Here is an 8935-nt window from a genome sequence, read left to right on the forward strand (position 1 = left end):
AAAAGAGAGCTACATAGAGCAATCATTATAAATCTATGTTGACTATAATACAATGTATAAAGATGTAATCTGTATAACAATACAATACAAAGGAAGGAGAGAAAATGCAACTTTATGGGAGAAAAGTATTTTTTATGTTATTCAAATTAGGTTAGTATTAATCCAAACTAGATTATTATGGATAAAAATCATAATTGTAAATCCCAGAGTAATCATGAAGAAAATAATTCAAAAAATATAGTAAAACTATAGCAGTAAAACAGAAATCTAGAAAATACAGAGGAAGAAAAACATAAGAGATATAGAGAAGAAATAGCAAGTGGTTGATGTCAATCCTACCTATCAGTAAGTGCATTAAATGTAAATAGATTAAACATTTCAAGCAAAAGTGTAAGACTGACAAAATTGATGAAATAAACATGATGATCCTATATACTATCTATAAGACACACTTTAGATTCCAAGACACAAATAGCTTGAACACAAAAGTATAGAGAAAAAAAGATATACTATACAGTCCTTGTTGGAACCAGCTTATCTAAAAATAGTGCTAATGCTAAGAGCTGTATCATTTGCCTCTTTTTAAATCTCCATCATGTGTAATCAAGTCCCAGATTCATAAAATATGCTCCTTAAATATTTTTTGAGTTACCTAAAATGTTTGATTTTTATGCCAAACATTTAACACAAAAATAAAAAACATTTTGTTGACTTATCAAGCAAGTTCCAAATTCCCTTAAAATTTCTTGGGCTGGAATTCCACTATCTTGTACATATTTGCTGTTTATAGCATCCAGAACAAATAAAGCATTTGATAAATATTAATGGCCACTTATTATGTACAAACACTATAGGCAATTCTGCTTTCACATGACATTTTGTCAACTTCAATTATGACTTTGATAATGACAAATGTAACAGTCTTATTTTCCAGTGTTTAACACAACATTGTTATTTTCAAAATATATTTAATCTATCCCTGTACACATATTTTTCATTAATGTTATAATACAAATCCTAACAGATCATAATAGAGCCAGTTTTTTGAGGCATTTGGTAAGATCAGTGGATTTCTAATTTATTTTTAATGTTTGCTTTCAATAGACTTCTGGCTTAGATTAAGTATTCTGATTTCCAGTATTTTTAGTAAGCCAGTGTAACCACACCAGGCCAGTCTGGCTCAAGTTTTATTTAAAAAGTTGGAGTTGTTTTTCAGTTGGCATGAACCCCCAGGTTAAAGGTCTTATATCCTGAGCACGCCCAGATGAGCCAAGTGCACAGCCATGAGTGGAACCTATGTGCTCAGACTGAGGAGCTGGGACTGCATTAGGAAGGAGGCACTGCATGGAAGGATCCAAGATCCAATCAGATCAAGCCCTGGTATCACCCCATACCAAGGTCCAATCATGTCATGCCTCATTACCTTATGCTTATATAACTGGACCAAACTGCCATTTCAGAGACAGATTTAAGTGTTACCTCCCGTCTCCTTGCCAGTCATCTTGCAATAAACTTTTTCTTTTCTCAAAGGCTGTTGCCATGGTATTGGCTTTTATGCACATCTGGAAATGAGCCCCTTGATTGCTCAGTAACAATTTCTAATATTTTCCCAAAACTTCAATGAGGATTTTGTAGTACAAATTCTATATAATAATATAAACATACCAGAAACTATAAATCATACATATGAATATTTAAACTCAGGACTATTCCCAGTATACTTCCTGACTTGCCAGCTCATAATATCATAATCTGAACATTGGGACAGATTCATTAATTTATAGTTGTTTTCAAGTACAGAAGCCCTATGCTATGTTTTAGGAGACTTGCCCAAAATATTAGAACTGGGTAAATTTGGGGGTTCATTTCTGAAAAGGAGTTTCTGACTCCTCAAATTCTCAGCATCAAAGGGGAAATTTCATAGGAAAGAATTCACTGAAAATTTAAAATACTTTGTGCTGAATAAAAACACAAAATGACAGAACTTGTATATTTCACGTTATTACCTGTAGAGAGGATTCTACTGTATTGATGTATAGTAACAAAACGCTACCCAGGAGACATTAAATACCTTGATTGTGTTGTAATTTATTTCCATGTGCTTTTACAATTTAATTCTGCTTGTTATGCTTCTCCTTGAAGTCAAATATCAGGTCTAAGAATGAGTGGGACAAACAGTTAGTTTTCCATTTTACGTGATCCTTATCTTTGTAACCTAAAATAAAGTACAATAATTTTGGAAAAATCGGTCTTAATATTACTAAAGTTTGAATTTGCATTGTGATCTTCTCGCAGAACAATGACAGATTATATTTATTTTTCATTTATTAGTATAATTAGTGCTTAAAATTCATCTTTAAATACTTAGCTTCATAATTAAACACCACCAAGAGCAAATCTGGTCACTTGCCAACACAAAAATTCTTCCATTGACATGCCCAGCTCTTCAGATTAGTTTCCCAGCAATTACTTCCTTTATTTTATCAAGGCCCTACATGGGTTTCCTATCTCTAAGATAGGATTAATTTGATAAGTAGATAAGATCTTAAAGATAAGTTTTAAAATGGTGTTGACATAAAATTTAACATTCCTAAAATTCACATGTAGCATTCAAATTTTCTCTCAAATCTTTCCTTTGAGAAACAAAACAGAAGATAACTAATATTGAAAATGGTGAGAGATTCTGTCTGTCTTGTTTCACTTAAATACATTTTAATCTATGAAAAGAGAAAAAAGTAAAGATTTTTCATGTCTTTCATCTTAAGTAGGGCAGCCTTCCTACTTTCTCTTAATTGCACTAAAGAACTAAAGATAAATGTTCACAAAATCAACATGACTGATTTGCTTTTTTCAAAAAGACAGAGCTTATTTAGTGCCTGGAAGCAATCTGTGTGTAATAGAGTAGAGATGCCATTTCTTCAAATGAGTTCTTTAATGAGCCTTTGTCTCACAACTTAATCTAATTGTACTTTCTACTTTATTCCCCAAGATGTTCTGGTGTCTTTTGTGCAAAATGCTAAGAATACCATGTCTACCTGTAGAAATTCTACTATGGTCCAACTTAAGTAATAAAAAAGAGAGAGAGCACTTATTTTGAAAGATTACTCTTAAAAAGGGCCTATTTAATGTTCAAAGAATACTAAATTTATTTTCAAGAATAAGACGGCCTATTGAGTACACTATTTATTATTGACTTTTGCAATTTCACTCAGTGTTACGTAAACTACGGAAGCCATAGTTTTTCATTTTTTCCCATCCAAGTTACTATAGATTATTTGTAAAGTTTCACCTTACTTTAACCTCATTTTACATTTAGGTACCTGAATATTGTTAAATACAGTTAACTTAAAGAGATATTGATATTCAAATATCTAAAAAGAAAAGTATTCTTTTTTTTTTTGAGACAGAGTCTCGGTTTGTTGTCCAGGCTAGAGTGAGTGCCGTGGCGTCAGCCTAGCTCACAGCAACCTCAAACTCCTGGGCTCGAGCGATCCTTCTGCCTCAGCCTCCCAAGTAGCTGGGACTACAGGCATGCGCCACCATGCCCGGCTAATTTTTTATATATATATCAGTTGGCCAATTAATTTCTTTCTATTTATAGTAGAGACGGGGTCTCGCTCTTGCTCAGGCTGGTTTTGAACTCCTGACCTTGAGCAATCCGCCCGCCTCGGCCTCCCAAGAGCTAGGATTACAGGCGTGAGCCACCGCGCCCAGCCAAGAAAAGTATTCTTAAATCAGAAGATATGTGTTTGATACTATTAGGATTTGGAAAAGGTGCAGCAGGAAGTACATGCTGTCAGAATAATATACTTCATTGAAAAATTGCTTCTGGCAGTTTTCAATAAAACCAATTCAGAAAATAATACTTCATGCCAATGCCTGAAGTGCAAATGAAATCTGGTTTAATTTATTTATATTAAGAAGTCATTTCTCTGTGTTGCACTTAATTGAGCTATTGTTCCCTTCATTAAGTATGCCTCTCGAACTTTTCGTTTTTTGAAAAATGCTGTTCTCCCAACCACAGTAAATGTGAGAACATAAATATCATTTTTAAGAAATTCAAGATGTATGTGTGTTTGTTGATATTTTATACTTAAAATAAGGAGAAGTGCTAAATAATTTGTATTTTATACCTCACTTGAATTTCTCCCAAGTTCCTCCTTAATGAAAGCATAATCAGCTTATTATAAAAGCTTGACTCTTACAAGCATAAGGCTTCATTGCATCCCATGTCATTCCTACTCATACCCGGAGCATATCCTGCTCAGTGAAATGTCCCTTAACATCTTAGACATAATTCCTTGGGAATATTTTTGTCTGCTTTTTAGTTTTTCAGTTTCTAGTTTCTCTTTGTCCAACATGCAATTGACTCTTGGAAAATTCTACCAAACTTTATCTCCTCCAACCAAAAATATATATATATATATGTTAGATAATATAAAGAATGTCAAGAAACTAGAAAATGGAAAGTTTAAAAATAATTGTAGCACTTTTTCATTGCCGTTGAATAGCAACTTTTTTCAAAGTTCTCAACTAGAATTATCATAGATTTCATGGAAAAACCTAATACTCTACAGTACATTTTGGTGCCAAAAGAATATTGCCAAAATTATATTCAAACTGTAGGCCTCTTTCCCAGGTAAATAAATAAGTAAAAATATTTCAGTGGCTATAAAGCCAACACCACTCTATCAACGAGAGATCTTGGAGTAGGCAAAAGTAACAAACCATGGCTCACCTAAGTAGGAAAGGTGTTTATTTAAAAGCTGTCTAACCCTGGCACCAGATACCCCTCTTCTCATATCATAGAATCATAGACAAGTGACATAAACTCAGCCAACTAGATGTTCAAGACTTTGAAGTTTTCAGAAATGATCCAATTGCAAGGCCAACTAAAACTATTCGCACCAGTCACAGTGGAATTTAAAATACTGCAGCAATATTGAGTAGTATCAGAGGAACATCCAGTGGTAGAAGTTCCACCAGCTGCATCCTAAAGCTTTCCTTGGTTTTTCAGCCTGATTAGCTAATCTTTCTGTATGTTATATGAGTGCTAAACATGATTTAAATAAATTGCTACTCTATGTGCATTCTCAAAATTTAGTTTATATTCCCCAACATTAAGGTCCCTGACTGGTAGCACTGGTGCTAGCATTCCAGTTTCAGACAGCTTTTTAACATCTTCATTCACTTGCGGGTCATGCATAAGCTGTTTCATCTCCAATTCCTGTTGCTTTGAAATACATCTGGCATGGTGGTTGTGGCACTAAAATCTACTACAAAACGATGTGGCTCTTTCTTGGAATCTGTAATAATTCCAGCTGAGTGTCTTTGAAAAAGCCAGTATTCATTATATCAGCGAATACTGGCATGTGCATCTATAAACTACTCCTTTATTAAGAGTTTTACAAATACATTCCCCTTTGTCAATGACAGTATAGACACCGAATAGTCTTACTGGCATGAGAAGTCTTCTGATGCTTTAGTAAACTCCTAATGCTACTATGCACTAACCTGGAACTAGAGACAATGTTTATTGCTTAAAAACTTTAAAATTAGTGGTTTTCAGACTATTTCCAGAAATGCTCTAAGGAGTTATCATTCTATTTCTCAAAAATTTAGGTGGAAAAATAGAAACTATTTTGATATCAGAGATATTTAATAGCATAAGTATATGACCCACAAATAAAACCCAAATCATTAAGATTCCCTCCACCCTAACACTATTAACAATCTGTTTCATCGGCTGGCCACACCAAGCTCAAGTTTTTGCACGAGGTTCAATGATGAAATGCATTTGAAAATACTTTGTCATCTCTACCACACTATACAAATGCTATGGTTATGTTCTGAAGGTGGTAAAAATAGAAAGATTTTATCCACAGTACAGGCCTCCATTATGATAATGGGGGAAATGTTTTGCTCATATTGTCCTCCTTTTTCTCCCTCAGCTAGTTTTTATCTTTTATCTTTCCTTTCATCATAAGAATTATGTAAAATATTGATGAGTGAGGAAGTTGTTATAAACTTAGTCTTTACAAATTGAAGGTTTGTGGCAATCCTTCATCACGCAAGTCTTCGGCAGCACCATTTTTCCAATAGCATGTGCTCATTTTGTGTTTATTTCTAAAAAAATATTGGGACAGAAAGTATTTTTTTAAGTAATGTATATACATTTTTTAGAGAAAATACTATTGAACACTACAGTATAAAATAAGTTTTACACGCACTAGGAAACCAAAAACTTTCTGTGATTTACTGTATTGTGATATCTGCTTTATTGCAATGGTCTAGAACTGAGCCTGTAATATCTCCAAGGTATGCCTGTATAAGATAGACCCTTGTGCAACCACTACAACAGTAACAAAGACATATAATTAATAAATCAATAGTATAAATAAAATGGAATCACAAATACTACTATTTTAAAAAGGTATGAAAGGGAAAAAAGGACCAAAGCACAGAAAGAAACAAATAATTAGTAAAATAGACTGAAATCCATTTATGTCAATAATTACATTAAGAGTAAATGGTCTAAACAACCCAAATGAAAAGCAGAGATTGTCAGACTGAATAAAAAAGCAGATCCAATTATATATTGTAGAGGAAAAAAACTTTAAATATAAGGACATAAATAAATTAAAGTATGGGAGGGGATTCAGGGTGTGTATGGGTGTGTGTGTGTGTGTACACACAAATCGAATGAAGAGTTAAGTGGTTCCATTAATGTGCTACTACATAATCAGAAAAATTACTAGAGGTAAAGAATAATGATAAAAAAATAAATTCATCAAGGAAATTAATGGCAAATATGTATACATGTAACATCAGAAGTCCAGTGTATATAAAACAAAAACTGGTGGAACTGAAAGGAGAAATAGAGAAATCTAAACTTCTAGTTGGAGACAGTTTTCTCTCAGTAAGTGACAGAATACATTGAAATAAAATTAGTAAGCATATAGAAACTTTTAACAATACTATCAACCACCTTGATCTACTTTGAGATTTGTAGAATCCTCATCCCCCAAACAGTTGGAAATACATTATTTTCAAGTATTCATGAAACATTCACCCAAATGGAAAATAGAGGATTGAAGCCATATATATCATCTTTACCACTGTGGAATTAAATCAATAGCAGTAAGTATGAACCTAGTGTACTCTGCTAGAAGCTGGGCAGCCCTGTGCCTAGGAAATTATGGATGCCAAGGGAGTGACACAGAGACACCAGCAAATACAAAATAACATTACTCACACAGTAAGCAGCAAAAGTACTCTCTAAGGGAAGGGCTCAGCTTCTTTCTGGAGTAAAACAACAGTGAGGGATGTGGGTAGCTCTAGCGTTTATTGAATTAAGGGGTGAAGCCAGGGAGAGATTTGCATGGCTTGAACTTCACTGTCAATGCCAAGGGAGAGAGTTCGCAAAATTTCTTATCAGTTTTCCCAGATGTAGGGCAAAAGGGAAAGAGTAGAGTGGGGTTTCCAAGCTGTCAATGATCAAACATCAAAATAGGAATCAGAGTCTTCACTACAGGCAGATCTGGAAAATTCTGAGGTAGTTGGAAATTGAATAATTTGCTTCTAAGTAGTTTGTGATTTAATCAATGTATTAATATTATAATTCATTTGAGAAGCCAGAGGATGAGATGAACTAAGTCTTAATCTAATATAAATGTAAATAATCAGATGTAGTCTAGAATCAGTAATTCATAATACTATATATAATAGCTAATTATTATATGGATCATAATATATATAACTATATATACATATACAACTATATATACATATAATATAGCTATGTATATACATATATATCTATAAATACATATGCATATCATTTACAAATATAGAGATCCCTCTAAAAGATATAGCTGAGAGGGTCACAAATGATTTCATTTGGCTAGAAGGACTGAGAATTTTAGGACTTTTAAATTTACTTTAATCTATGTATTTTTTAGGAAAAAAAATGTGCCAAACTAAAAGAAAAATGAAAATCAAACCAAATAAGAAGCACACAAATTTGTATTCCTTGCTCTGCTCTTCACTGTGGGAACTTGAGTAATTCACTTTAACGCTTTGATAAGAGTTCGATACCGTCCTTATCTTAGTAAGGGTGGAAATGAATTGAATGATATTCTCCAAGGGGAGTCCCAGGCTCACTATTGTTACGCACAAAAAGGGTTCTGATGAGAAGCTTGGAAAGTTTAAGGTTCAGCTACATGAAGCAATTTATTTTGACTTTAGCATGTCTGCAAATCACCCAAGCAGTTCACACTGTGAATCTCTAAGAGAGGGAGATTATAACAAGCACAATCGAAGGCCATCGCAAGCCATTCTGAGTCAAACCAAGGTAATATTTGATGCCAGTTATGGAATTTTTCTCAAAAAGAAATTCTCTTGGATCTGCTAAAATAATACAAATGAATGAACAATCAAGGTCCCAAAGTTTCTTCTACAATGATAATATATAGCTGAAGTCCACTTGAGTGAACTCTCCACAGGTGTCTGGGGTTCTCCTTCTCAGTGGGTCCCTCTTTGGCTTGTGTTTGAACTTCTTTTTTTCATGCATTATAGTGACCAGGGAGCAGCAATGAACTATTCATTTTATAATTTAAAAAAAAAAAAAAAAAAAAAAAAAAAAACCTTTCCACTCTACCTATTCATGCTCCATAGTCTTCTTACTCTTTGGACCATTTCTTCCCCCAAACAATGACTGTTACACTTTGTAGATTTTTGTATGTGTGTGTATTGTGTTGTGTTGTGTTGTGTTGCTATTGTATCGTAGTTTAAGGGAGCCAGTCACCTTCCACTCTCTGTCCCTTTGGGACATATATATGGTTGGCTTCAGGGAACAGAGGTCGTAGCACACATTAATCATCATCGTATCATAAATCAAAAGTCTGGCAAAATGATATTAATGACAAAAACATAC

Source organism: Microcebus murinus, chromosome 24, assembly GCF_040939455.1.
Source record: "Microcebus murinus isolate Inina chromosome 24, M.murinus_Inina_mat1.0, whole genome shotgun sequence".
NCBI lineage: Eukaryota > Metazoa > Chordata > Mammalia > Primates > Cheirogaleidae > Microcebus > Microcebus murinus.